General features: G+C 38.2%; 1 protein-coding gene across 11 annotated transcripts in view; it reads right to left on the bottom strand.

Moving 5' to 3' along the window:
* LOC106081007 (mucin-5AC) overlaps positions 1-14744 on the bottom strand; it is a 146839-nt gene that overhangs the window by 107894 nt on the left and 24201 nt on the right. The window contains exon 1 of one of the 11 annotated variants that reach the window (XM_059361355.1): positions 7609-7687. The exons of the other annotated variants lie outside the window; for them this stretch is intronic. The gene's annotated coding sequence lies outside the window, so the exon portion shown is untranslated. Of the gene's footprint in view, positions 1-7608; positions 7688-14744 lie in introns of those variants that run through there. 11 annotated transcript variants of the gene reach the window in all.

Here is a 14744-nt window from a genome sequence, read left to right as displayed (position 1 = left end):
GAACTAAAAACCTTGATTAAGTAGTTTAATTAAGAAATTGACGTAAAAACTTTCGTTGACGCAAAGGCAAAGCACGCACTTGTAAGTAGTAATGGGACAGTCCAAGTGTGACTTGTTTTCTCTTAATGTCCTACGAAATCTCACCTTTGGCTTATATGGGTGTCAGTAGTGCTGCAGGCACAGTGGCAAGATGAACAATATATGATCAAATATTTGTAGCTTATAATCGCTGGCCATAAGTTTGGTAAAAATTTAATTCCAATTTATATGTCTACAAACTGTCTACTAGTCTCATATCTTTCTTATATATAACCAGTAAGGAAGGGCAAAAGTCGGGCGGTGCCGACTGTATAATACCATACACCTACCCTATAAGTACAATGTGGGAGCTATCTTCAATGCTGATCCAATCTTGATGGATCTCGGCGAAAGTTTTCAGATGGGTTATTAAACAACCCCTATCAAAATTCGTCCAAGTATGTTCAAACTGTAATAACTACGGTTGACAAATGACAACATTATTGCAGATTACCCAAAATCTGATGAATAAATGTATGGGAACTATATCAAAATCTGAACCGATTTCGAACAAACTTCTCAGATATTGTGGTAGTCGTTGAGGAAAGCATTGTACAAAGTTTTGGGAAGATTGGTCAATAAATGCACTTGCAATCGCTCTAGGAGTGAAAATCGGGCAATATATATATATATATATATATATATATATAGAGCTATATCTAAATCTGAACCGATTTCTATGAAATTCACCAGTAATGTCGAGAATCATAAGGAAATCCCCTCTGCCAAATTACGAAAGAATTGGTTAACAAATGAGCACTTTATTGCAATATTGCTCAAAATTGGACGAACATATATATGAGAGCTATATCGAAATCTGAACCGATTTCGAGCAAACTTCTCACATTTTGTTGTACTCATCGAGGAAAGAGTTGTTCAAATTTTGACAAGTTTGGTCAATAAATGCTCTTGCAGTGGCTCTAGAAGTAAAATTCGGGCGATATATATATATGAGAACTATATCTAAATCTGAACCGATTTCCATGAAATTCACCGGTAATGTCGAGAGACAAGATTTCATGAGAATCGGTTAACAAATGCCAATTTTGTTGCATTATAACTGCAAATCGGACAAAGATATACATAGGAGCTATATCCAAATCTGAACCGATTTCCATGAAATGCACCGGATAAGTCGAGAGTAAAGAGAAAATCCTTCATGCTAAAATTCGGGAGAATCGGTTGACAAATGACCATTTTATTGCATTATTACTGCAAATCGGACTTAGATATATATGGGAGATGTATCCAAATCTGAACCGATTTTCAATAGGCTTCGTCTCTAGGCCGAAAAACAAAGCTGTATTAAATTTTAAACGATCGGATGAAAACTGCGACCTGTACTTTGTACACAAATTAACATGGACAGACGGACAGACAGACAGACAGACAAACAGACAGACAGACAGACAAACAGACAGACATAGCCAAATCGAATCAGAAAATGATTCTGAGTCGATCGGTATGCTTATCAATGGGTCTATCTCTCTTTCTTCTGGGTGTAACAAACAAATGCACTATGTTATAATACCCTGTGCCACAGTAGTGGTGTAGGGTATGCAAATTAATTTGTGATTGTTTGTATGTATGTGTGTTCCATAATGACTCAAAAACGGCTGAACCGATTTTCTTGAAATTTTCACAGATGGTGCTACACATTTTTTGATATCTGACTACATTTTTTGATATCTGAAGGACGGGCGAACCCTTCCCCTTACCCTAGTTTTCAGAAACGCCAGATCTCGGCAATGGGTGGTGTAATTTAAGCGAAATTAAAAAAAAATTTGGTATTCAAATTTCGGGTGGGGTACCTAGGGGGGCCGCCCCCAAAACCTACCAAATATATATATACACCAATCAAGACAATAAGGGACTCAAGTGAAAGGTATTTAAGACTAGAGAACGTATCTGATATCCCAATGTCGGACCAAGTATTTGGGTGACCACCCCCAAACCCCAAAACACACCTAAATCGGACATATTTACCGACAATGGCAATATGGGACCCAAATGAAAGGTATTTGCAAGTTGAATACGTGTTTGATATCCAAATGTGGGAACAAGTGATTGAGGGGCCGCCCTTCCCCAAAAAACAATATGGGTCTCAAATGAAAGGTCTTTGGGAGTAAAGCACGCATCTTATATCAATATTCTGGAAAAAATGTCTCTGGGGCCACCCCACCCCCATAACACCACCCAAATAGGAGGTATTTACTGACCATTGCAATATGAGGAACTTTAGAGTAGAACACTAATATATATTTTCTATCTATATATTTTCAGGGCCAAGTCACTGAGGAGGCACCCCAAACCGGAGATGCTTGTCGACTATGGAAAATGGGTTCAAAGGAAAGCTTTTTGGTTGTAGACAATGAATCTGATATCAATATTCGGAACGAACTGTCTAGGGGACTTCCCACCCCCATAACAACCCCCAAACAGGACGAATTTGTTCTTAAATGGAGTGGATCTCGATATTGATTGTTTTTACCCGGACAACCGGACATATTTACTGAGTTTTGCAAGTTTATACGAAAGGTATTTGAGATTAGAAAACGAATTTGATATCCAATTTTGAGGTCAATGGCAATATGGAGTTCACATATTTGATATTTGAGAGTAGAGCTGGTATTTTTTTCAGTGTTTGGGGGGCTATCCCTCTCCCCAAAACACACCTTAAACGGGCATATTTACCGACCATGTCATGTCATTTTTTAAAAAAAAATTAAAATTTTTCAAAAATTTGGAATTTCCTTGAAGTTTGAGGGAAAAAACCATGGCAATCATATTTTGGACATATTTTTGGTGAATAAAAAATTTTCCAAATTTTTTCATAGAAAGTCAAAGCTTCAAAGAATTTTCCTTTAAAAATAAAAATGTGTTGAATTTTTGAAAAAAAATTTCGTGATTTTTCATAATTTTTTTGGGGGGGAAAAACCATTATGGAAAAATTCCAGAAATTCTGGAAATTCTACAAAAAACTGAAGCAATTTCCTGATTTTACTCGAAAATTTATTTTTTTTTATTCCTTTGTTTTTCTGAGAGTATTTGAGCTTCATCAGACCACAGTGCATTATTGTATGCCAATCGCCAAGTTGATGTCGCAGCAACAACAAGTTGTAAACTTAACACCACCACATCAGTTAGAACAGCAATAACAACAACATCAACAACGTGTAATAACGTAATTGTGTGAAATAACGTTTTTTTTCAACACTTTGTTTGTGTATGGGCGAAAGTTGGCTAGTGTGCTTGCACGCGTGTTCGTTCAACAGTGGCAAACACACCTAAATCAACAAACAAATATCCGGCACAAAAACGTCATGTCTCCTTGCCGGGGTGTCCTTTTTTTTGTCTGTTTTTTTTTTTATTTTTTCAATAAAACCCCATGACATACAAGAGCAGGAACATCAGTGGAAACTGGCAAAAAACAATAAAAAATAACCAATACAAAAAAAAAAAGAAAGAGAGAAAGCACATGATGAAGGCAAGCAGAAGGAGAATCGAAACTGTCTCTAAACTTATGTTGTCATTCCTGCAAATATCCACAGTCTTTTTATTGAAATTTAAATTTCAAACACGTTATTGGTAAAGGGGCAACAGAAGAAAAAAAAAAAACAACAACAACAACAAAACTGACTGGAATGATTTAACTTTGTGAGAAGCTAATATGTTCATGTGAAGGTCATATTGTGGAAAAATTGCAAATTTAATTTGCAGGTATGATGATGAGCTTACACTGACAAAAAAAGACCGTTAGTAGACAGGAAAATACTCATTTTCTTAGGTGGATTCATGAGGTAATAGAACTTTAGGATTAGAATATGTTTCTATAGCACACTAGCTAGGGGGCAGTGAGCTTCGCTACACACTGAACTGGATTTTTGAAAATGGATTTTTATTTAAAATGACCAGGACATTTAGGGTTCATTTCAGATCGTCACCAATTGATTTGTTTAGTGTATTTGACATCTATTGGGTTGCCCAAAAAGTAATTGCGGATTTTTCATATGGTCGGCTTGTGACTCTGTAATTGCATTCCTTCTTCTGTCAGCTTTCAGCTGTTACTTTAGCTTGCTTTAGAAAAAAAGTGTAAAAAAGTATATTTGATTAAAGTTCATTCTAAGTTTTATTAAAAATGCATTTACTTTCTTTTAAAAAATCCGCAATTACTTTTTGGGCAACCCATACTTTCAAAACCTTTTTACACAGCTAACACATGAGATACACCATTTTCAAAGATCCAATTGGTTACTTTTCATTTGTCCCTGTCGCCCTTCGTTTTTTCTTTGGTTGGGCGGTGGTTACTAATCTTCTTATATATAACAAGTAAAAGCGTGCTAAGTTCGGTCGGGCCGAATCTTATGTACCCCCCACCATGGATCCCATTTGTCGAGTTCTTTTCCCGGCATCTCTTCTAAGGCAAAATAAGGATAAAAGAAAAGATTTGCTCTGCTATTAGAGCGGTATTAAGATATGGTCCGGCTCGGACCACATATATGGCAGTTATATCAGGTTGCCATAGGTTTATATGGCAGTTATATCAGGTTATGAACCATACTTGGCACAGTTATTGAATCTCATAACAAAACACGTTGTGGAAAATTTAAATAAAATCGGATAAGAATTGCACCCTCTAGAGGCTCAAGAAGTCGAGACCCAAGATCGGTTTTTAGGGCAGCTATATCAAAACATGGACCAATATGGCCCATTAACAATCCCAACCGACCTACACCAATAAGAAGTATTTGTGCAAAATTCCAAGCAGCTAGCTTTACTTCTTCGAAATTTAGCGTGCTTTCGACAGAATGACGAAATTAGTATACCCTTATCCTATGGGGAAGGGTATAAAAATCAATTTGTGTTTGTTGGTATGTTTGTTTGTGTGTTCCTTATAGACTCAGAAACGGCTGATTTGCTTCAAATTTTCACAGATGGTGCAGTATGATCCCGTGGTGAAAATAGGTTACTAAATTTTTTTATATCTGAAGGGGAACGGACCATCCCCTTAACCCTAATTTTCAGAAACGCCAGATCTCAAAGATGTGAAATTTAAGTGAAATTTTGTGTGCTCTCTTATAGTAACCTACAAACAAAAATTTGGTATCTAAATTTCAGATGGGGTACCTAGGAGGGGCGCCCCACCCCCAAAACCTACCAAATATATATAAACAACAATCACGACAATATGGGACTCAAATGAAAGGTATTTAAGACTAAAAAACGTATCTCATATCGAAATTTCGTACCAAGTGCTAGGGGGACCACCCCAACCCCCAAAACACTGCTAAATTTGACATATCTACCGACCATGGCAATATGAGACTCAAATGAAAGGTATTTTCGAGTAAAATACGAATCTGATATCCAAATTTGGGACCAAGTTTCTGGGGGTCCACCCCTTCTACAAAACACCACCCAAACAGAACTTATTTACTGACCATGGCTATATGGGGCTTAAATAAATGGTATTTGAGTATATTGTAGAACACGAATCAGATATCCAAATGAGGGACCATATGTTTGGACAAGGAGGGGACAAATTTACGACCATAGCAATATGGTGCTCAAATGAAAGGTTTTTGGAAGTAAAGCACGAATCTGTATCAACATTCAGGAAAAGTGTCTATGGGGCTGCCCCACCCCCATAACTCCACCCAAATAGGAAGTATTTGCTGGCTATTGCAATATGGGGCTCAAATTAGAGGTTTTTTAGAGTAGAATACGAATCTGATATATATTTTCAAAGCCAAGTCACTGAGTGACCGCCCATGCTCCAAAACACCCCACAAACCGGTCATGTTATGGAAAAGTGGGCTTAAATGAAAGGTATTTGGGAGAAGACCATGAATCTGTTATCAAAATTTGGGACCAACTGTCTAGGAGACGCTCCACCACCATAACAACCCCCAAGTAGGACGTATTTGCTCACCAAGACAATTTGGGTATTCAAGACAGTGGAGCTCGATATTCATAGTTTTTAGGGCCTATATCCCAAACTGGACATATTTGTGGCTTTAGCAAAAAGGGATTTAAATGAATGGTATTTGACACTAGAAAACGAATTTGATATCGAATTTTGAGGCCAATTGCAATATGGGGCTCAAATATATGATATATAGATATATGAGAATAGAGCAAGTAGCTGACATATTTTGAGGGCTTAGTGTTTGGGGGACCACCCCATAACCCAAAATACCCCTAAATGGGGTATATTTACCGACCATGTCTATGTGGAGCTTAAATGAAAGGTATTGAGGGGCAGAGGGTTTACCCCTTTCCCAAAATACCCCACAAACAGCAATTTTTTAGTGACTATCGCAATATGGGTCTCAACTAAAGGTATTTGGAAGTAGAATACAAATTTGATATCCAAATGTAGGACCATGTATTTAGGGCATCACCCCTTCCCCGAAACAAGCCCCAAAGGGTAAAAATTTTTCGTTAATGCCAATATGTGGCTCAAATGAAAGGTATTTGAGATTAGAAAACGAATTTGATAACCAATTTTGGGGCCATGTGTTTGGAGGATGCCTCATCCTGTAAACTCCCCTTAAACCAATGACAATATGGGGTTTAAATAAATGGTATTTGAGAGAAGAGCACGATGCTGATTTTTTTCAGGGCCAAGTGTCTGGGGGACCACCTCATCGCCGTAAACACCCCTAAATCAGACATCTTGAGAATATCGGGCTAAAATAAAGTATTTTAAGAATGGGGTACACCTTACATCCAAACTTAAATTCGTAGACCAATAAACATCATATGGGATTCAAATAACCTAGGGGCAATGCGTTCAGATCCATGTACAATTTTGGATGGGTTTTTAATGATGAAGCTTATTTTATTATGATGTTAGCTAATGGTTACCAAGGGAATTTAATAACAAAGTTCTTAAATGTTTTAAATATTAAGGATTTGGGTATGGAATATACTTTCGCCTTGTTTATGTCTAGGACTATGAGATCTTAATTTAATACAAAAAATTACAAAATTTTCCATATCTCTTACACTCACATAGATAAAACTCACGAACGTCAACAAAGACACAGTGTAAAGGTGACTACTATCTTAAACAAATTAGCTGTAAAGTTGCTTAAGGACAAACTAACACACAAAACCCATACACCCACTCACTGTTAAACACACACACACCCACACACATATACGTACCTACGAAAATAAGTACATATAGCGGCTGATAGGCTAGCTGTCAACCTTGAATGTGATACCTGTTAGCCTAAGGACATTTACTCACGAAACAAAGAAGAATGTGGCTGAATTGTTGTAGCTGTTATTCTTTGATTATACAGGACATAACACACAAATAACGTCGGAGTGCAAACAACAAAAAAAAAAAAAAACAAACAACTACAACAATGCTTTGAATGAACAAAGTAAAGGACATTAGAAACATTACACTGAGTGGATGTAAATGGAAATGGGACATAAGACTCGGGACAACCAAACAAAAGCTCACAATGACACAGAGAAAACAAAAACAATTCGCAGAAAACTCTAATAGCAAACCTTTATAGCCTTCCAATGAACGGCAAATCGATTGAATTGAAAAACGCATAGCGGCCCCAGCCACAGAGCCCTGACTTTATCGCTTGAATAGGGGTGGGGTGGGGGGGAGCTAAGGAGCCAGCTACTTGAAGCAAATATTGTAGGATGTGGGAAGTACCCTCAAATCACTGGCTGCATTGGCGGCGGATACCGCATGGAATTGAAACAAATGCGTACCGGATATGAAAGCTAGGGGAAATGTGACGAGAATGCCAGCCATTCAGGCCAAAATAGCTCTGGAAAAGAAAAGGAAATGAAGAGAAGATTATTTTAGGACATCAATTGAATGAAGCAGTCACAAACACTGACCAGTATGGACAAACACATAAAATTAAAGATTTAGGGTTTTGTTTGTTGTTGCCAAAGTGATAAAAAAAATATCATTTAGGATCTCTACTTTAGACGATAACTCTGAAAAGCTTTTGGAAAACTTCTAACAAAGTTTTTAATTGAATGGTTTAAATTTAATGACGCATTTTTTGTTTGTTTCTCTTTTGAGACGAGCTCAATGATCGGAGATTGTGGAAAATCTTATCGCTGCTGGTTGAAGCCAATGATGGGTAATCTAACCCAACTGCACAGTTTTAGCCCACATTAGATAAAAGACAAATAAAAAGCGTGCTAAGTTCGGTCGGCCCGTATCTTGGGAACCCATCACCGTGGATTCTGCTAAAATATGGGAGCTATATCTAGTTTTAGATCGAATTGAACCGTATATGCCGCAGTTGTGGAGAGTGAAAATTGAAAAATTTCAGCCGTTTATATGGGAACTATATTATGTTTTTGACCGATATGAACCGTATTTGGCACAGTTGTTAGAAGTTATAACAGAACACCATGTGCAAGATTGAAACCAAATCGGTCAAAAATTGCGGCTTCCAGGGGCTCAAGAAGTCAAATCGGGAGATCGCTTTATATGAGAGCAACATCAGGTTCTTGGCCGATTAAGACCGTACTTAGCACAGTTGTTGGAAGTTGTAACAAAACTTCTCGTGCAAAATTTCAGCCAAATCGGAAAAAAATTGCGGATTCCAGGGGCTCAAGAAGTCAAATCTGGAGATCGGTTTATATGTGAGCTATATCAGATTCTTGACTGATTTAGTCCTCACTTAATACAGTTGTTGGAAGTCATAACAGAACACTATATGCAAAAATTTCAGACATAACGGACATAAATGGTGGCTTGTAAGGGCTCAAGAAGTCAAATCGGGAGATCGGTTTATATGGTTGGTATAAAAATCCCCCCCATCCTATAGTGGTTGGTATAAAAATCCAATCGCTCTTTTTATACAACGGAATGGCAAAATGAAAATACCCGAAAGATGTGGGTATATTAATTTTGTCATTCCGTTTGCAACACATCGAAATATCAATTTCCGACCCTATAAAGTCGGATGTGGGTATATTAACTTTGTCATTCCGTTTGCAACACATCGAAATATCTATTCCCGACCCCTTGATCAGCATAAAAATCTAGGACGATCTAGCCATGTCCGTCCATCTGTCCCTCTGTCTGTTGAAATCACGCAACAGTCTGTAAAATAGAAATATTGAGCTGAAACTTTGCACAGATTCTTTTTTGTCCATAAGCAGGTTAAATTTGAAGATGAGCTATATCGGACTATATCTTGATGTAGTCCACATATAGACCGATCCGCCGATTTTGTGTCTTAGGCCCTTAAAAGCCACATTTATTATCCGAATTTGCTGAAATTTGGGACAGTGAGCTGTGATAGTCCACTTGACATCCTTCTTCAATTTGGCCCAGATCGGCCAGATTTGAATATAGCTGTCATATAGATCGATCTCTAGATTTTGGGTTTAAGGCCCAAAAAAGCCACAGTTACCATCCGATTTTGCTGAAATATGGGACTGTGAGTTGTGTAAGGCCAGTCGACATCCTTCTTTAATTTGGTCCAGATCGGCCAAGATTTGGATATAGCTGCCATATACACCAATCTCTCGATTTAAGGTTTGGGGCCCATAAAAGGCGCATTAATTTTTCGATGTCGCCGAAATTTGGGACAGAGAGTTTTGTTAGGCCCTTCAATATTCTTCTTCAATTTGGCTCAGATCGGTCCAGAATTGGATATAGCTGCCATATAGACCTATCTGCCGATATAAGGTTTTGGCCCCATAAAAGGCACCTTTATAAACCGATTTCGCCCAAATTTGACGCAGTGACTTATGTTAGGCTTTTATGCATAGTTCACCGGATTATGACGAAAGATGGTTAACATATATACCCCAGGGTGGTGGGTATCCAAAGTTCGACCCGGCCGAACTTAACGCTTTTTTACTTGTTTGTTGCAACCTGAAGAGTCAAGATTCTGTCACTAGGCTTTTGGACCGCTCTCTATACATTAGTTCTGCCTACGGGTCCTACGTTTAGAAGAAAGCTTTGGTCCTTGAATGTATTTTGGTTTTTACAGAACTAAAAAACTTCTTCTAGAACTGTTGTTATGGACAGATGAAAGTAGCCACTCAATGCAGTACAGCTAGTCGTATGAGTAATTTTATTTTTATGCCTTTGCTTACGTAAATGCCCATAAAATGATCATAGCAATTGAACCAAATGAAATGACGTTTGAACTAAATTAACATTAAACATTTCTTCATCCCTATAATTACCTAGCTTGTGTGTGCCAGTGACAGCATTACTAAACGAACCTTTTTGGCACACGTTTGGAAAATATTCTTTTGCAGATTTGGGGAAGAAATATTTTGGCAAAATACTGTTGACGTTTTAAACGTACTTTAGTTCATTTCTAGAATATAGTATACTTATTTTTAGTTTTAGTAAAAGTAACCTCAACTGGCAAAATCACAACAATAATAGCATAAATATCCACCAAGCCCTTTGAGCTTTGTGAATTATGGATGACCAAGTTGGAAGTGACCAAGGCTTTCTTTAAAGCATAATCTTCTGAGTTTTTTCCAACCCACTTGATTTGCTTTTATTGTACAAATGAAATACAGGTCAATCTTTTTTTTTTAACCCTACAAATCATCAATGATTTTGTCTTTTAGATAGTCCATTATTTTGGCTATATTGCCAAACGATTGCTGTTTGAAAACAATGGCTATCATTGCCCATTTATTTGAGTTGTTCTAATATTTCGCTAAACTACCTTTTTTAATGGGGTGCGATGGGCAGAAACAAATGGAGATTAGTTTTGCAAATTGCTAACATTTTCACACATTGTAGCGGCAATAAATTTGGGTCACTTTTGGCAACATGCCGTTTTCGTATAGACAAGGCCAAATTGCTGGCATACGATTGAGCATTCAAAAATTTATGAATGAACGTGAAAGTCCTGCCAAGTTGACTTTACTTCCCACAGAAATTTATTTTTTAAAAACATTGAATGTATCCTGCAAAAATGGAAAAAAGAACATAAATTTGCATTTGCCTTGCACGAGTACAAGTGTCATGTAAATTAAAGGTGACGAAATGGATTGCATACAAATGCGAAGGATATTTTTTTTTATCGGAATACAGCCATACATTGATGTTAATGTAGATTTGTGTGTTTGGTTATTGGAAAGTAATCTGATTATGGTTACATCAGCTCAAGAACTGAAATGAAATGCTGTGAGATAGTGGCAAAGTTTCGCAAATTCTTGAAAAGATAAAGTGTGATTTTTTTAGCTATCATCTTTTTGGCAGCACTGGTTTAAACAAACTGGTTTAAAATGCGTGATCTGTTATGAAAGTTAAGAAATTTAAAGAAAGTTCAAATTGTGTTCAGCGACGAAGCTAATTTTTGGCTCAATGGGTACGAAAATAAGCAGAATTGTCAATTTTGGAGTGAAGATCAGCCAGAAACATTGCAAGAGCTACCAATGCATCCAGACAAAGTCACAGTTTGGTGCGGTTTATGGGCTGGTGGCATCATTGGACCGTACTTTATCAAAGATGATGTGAATCTTCACATAATTGTGAATGATGAGCGCTACCGTGAGATGATATCCAGTTTTTTTTTGCGGAAAATGCAAGAGCTTGACTTGCATGACATGTGGCTTCAAGAAGACGGTGCCACACAGCACTTGTAACAATGGTCTTATTGGCGAGTTCGGTGAACATTTTATTTTACGTTCGGTACCGGTCAAATAGCCGCCGAGATCGTGCGATTTAAGGCCTTTAGACTATTTTTTGTGGGGCTATGTGGGGTGGTGGTAGTTAATTGTAAGATAAAACCGAGTACAAAAGGGAAGTTTAATGTAATTTTTATGGGAAATTAAGTGGTATTTACCAAGTCCGAGTACAACTTAAAGCACATTTTCTTTCTTATATATAACAATCAAAAAGGCGTTAAGTTCGGCCGGGCCGAAATTGGATACCCACCACCTCGGGTATATATGTAAGCCACCTTTCATCAAAATCCGGTGAAATTCCATACCATATGTCCCATAGCAGTTGTATCGAAATATGATCCGATTTGGACCAAATACTAATAAGTACAAGTCATTGCTCAATTCTATATGGCAGCTATATCCAAATCTAGACCGATCTGAGTGAAATTGAAGAAGGATGTTGAAGGGCCTAATACAACTCACTGTCCCAGATTGCGGCGACATCGGACAATAAATGCGCTTTTAATGGCCCCAAAACCTAAAACCGGGAGATCGGTCTTTATGGCAGCTATATCCAAATCTGGACCGATCTGTGCCATAATGCAGAAGTGTGTCAAGATGCTTAACATAACCCATTGTCCTAAATTTCGGTGCCATCGGACTATAAATGCGTTTTTTTGGGCCTAATACCCTAAATAGGAGGATCGGTCTGTATGGCAGCTATATCCAAATCCGGACCGATCTGAGCCAAATTGACGAAGGATGTCGAATGGCCGAACACAACTCACTGTCTCTAATTTCAGAAAAATCGGATAATAAATGTGGCTTTTATGGGCCTAAGACCTTAAATCGACTGATCGTTCTATATGGCAGCTATATCCAAATCTGGACCGATCTGAGCCAAATTGACGAAGGGCCTTAGACAACTCACTGTCGCAAATTTCAGCAAAATCGAATAATAAAAGTGGCTTTTATTGGCCTAAGACCCTAAATCGGCGGATCGGTCTATATGGCAGCTATATCCAAATCTGGACCGATCAGAGCCAAATTGAAGTGTCATATCGACTGACCTAACTCAACTCATTGTCCCAAATTTTGGCAAAATCGGGCAGTAAATTCGCCTTTTAAGGGCCCAAGAGCTTAAATCGAGAGATCGGTCTATATGGCAACTATATCCAAATCTGGACCTATCTGAGGCAAATTGAAGAATTATGTCGACTGGCCTAACACAACTCTCTGTCTCGAATTTCAGCAAAATCGGATAATAAATGTGGCTTTTATGGGCCTTAGACCCTAAATCGGCGGATCGGTCTATATGGGGCTATATCGAAATATAGTCCAATATAGCCCATCTTCGAACTTGCTTATGGACAAAAAAAGAATCTGTGCAAAGTTTCAGCTTTTTTGAAGACTGTAGCGTGATTTCAACAGACAGACGGACATGTCTAGATCGTCTTAGATTTTTACGCTGATCAAGAATATATGTACTTAATAGGGTCGGAAAAGGATATTTCGATGTGTTTCAAACGGAATGGCAAAATGAATATCCCCCCATCCTTCGGTGGTGGGTATAAAAATCAATTTGTGTTTGTTTGTTTGTGTGTTCCTTATAGATTCAGAAACGGCTGAATCGATTTTCTTGAAATTTTCACAGATAGAGCATAATTTCGGATCGGGATACATAGGGGCGGCGCCCCACCCCCAAAACCTACCAAATATATATATACACCAATCACGACAATATGGGACTCAAATGAAAGGTATTTAAGATTAGAAAGCGTATCTGAACCAACCCCCAAAACACCCCTAAATCGGACATATTTACCGACCATGGCAATATGAGACTCAAATTAAAGTTATTTGCGAGTAAAATGCGAATCTGATATCCAAATGTGGGACCAAGTTTCTGGGGGTCCACCCCTTCCCCAAAACACCACCCAAACAAAACTTATTTACTGACCATGGCAATATGAGGCTCGAATTAGAGGTATTTGAGTGTAGAATACGAATCTGATATCCAGATGTGGGGCCAAGTGCTTGGGGGCCACCCATCCCCGAGAACATCCCCTAAAGAGGACAAATTTACGACCATAGCAATTTGGGGATCAAATGAAAGGTCTTTGGAAGTAAAGCACGAATCTGATATCAATATTTGGGAAAAGTGTCTATGGGGCCACCCCACCCCATAACACCTCTTAAATAAGAAGAATTTTCTGACTACTGCAATTTGAGGCTCAAATAAAAGGGTTTTTACAGTAGAACACGAATCTGATATATATTTTCAAAGCCAAATCACTGAGCGGCCGCTCCATCCCCCAAAACACCCCCGAAACCAGTCATGTTTGTCGACTATGGTAAAATGGGGATCAAATGAAAGGTATTTGGGAGTAGAACATGAATCTGATATCAACATTCGGGACCACCACTAACTTCCACCACCAACTCCCACCACCATAACCACCCCAAGTAGAATGTATTTGCTCACCAAGACAATTTGGGTCTTCAAGACAGTGGAGCTCGATATTCATAGTTTTTAGCGCCCATACCCTAAACCGGACATATTTCTGCCTTTTGCAATAAGGGATTTAAATGAATGGCATTTGAGATTAGAAAACGAATTTGATATCAAATTTTGGGGCCAATGGCAATATCGGTTTCAAATAAGTGATACATAGATATATGAGAATAGAGCACATTGCAGATATATTTTCAGGGCTTAGGGTTTGGGGACCACCCCACTCATCAAAACACCCCTAAATGGGGCATATTTACCGACCATGTCAATGTGGGGCTTAAATGAAAGGTATTGGGGGCAGAGCAAGAATTGATACCCACTTTCGGGACCAATTTTCTGGGGGTCTACCCCTTTCCCAAAATACCCCACAAACAGTAATGTTTTACTGACCATCGCAGTATGGGGCTTAAATAAAGGTATTAAGGAGTGAAATATGGATTTGATATCCAAATGTAGGACCATGTATTTAGGGCATCATCCCTACCCCAAAACACCCCCAAAGGGT

This window comes from Stomoxys calcitrans, chromosome 2, assembly GCF_963082655.1.
Source record: "Stomoxys calcitrans chromosome 2, idStoCalc2.1, whole genome shotgun sequence".
In the NCBI taxonomy this organism is placed as follows: Eukaryota; Metazoa; Arthropoda; class Insecta; order Diptera; family Muscidae; genus Stomoxys; species Stomoxys calcitrans.
Note: the sequence above shows the minus strand (reverse complement) of the source record. Positions and strands in the feature narration are given on the sequence as shown.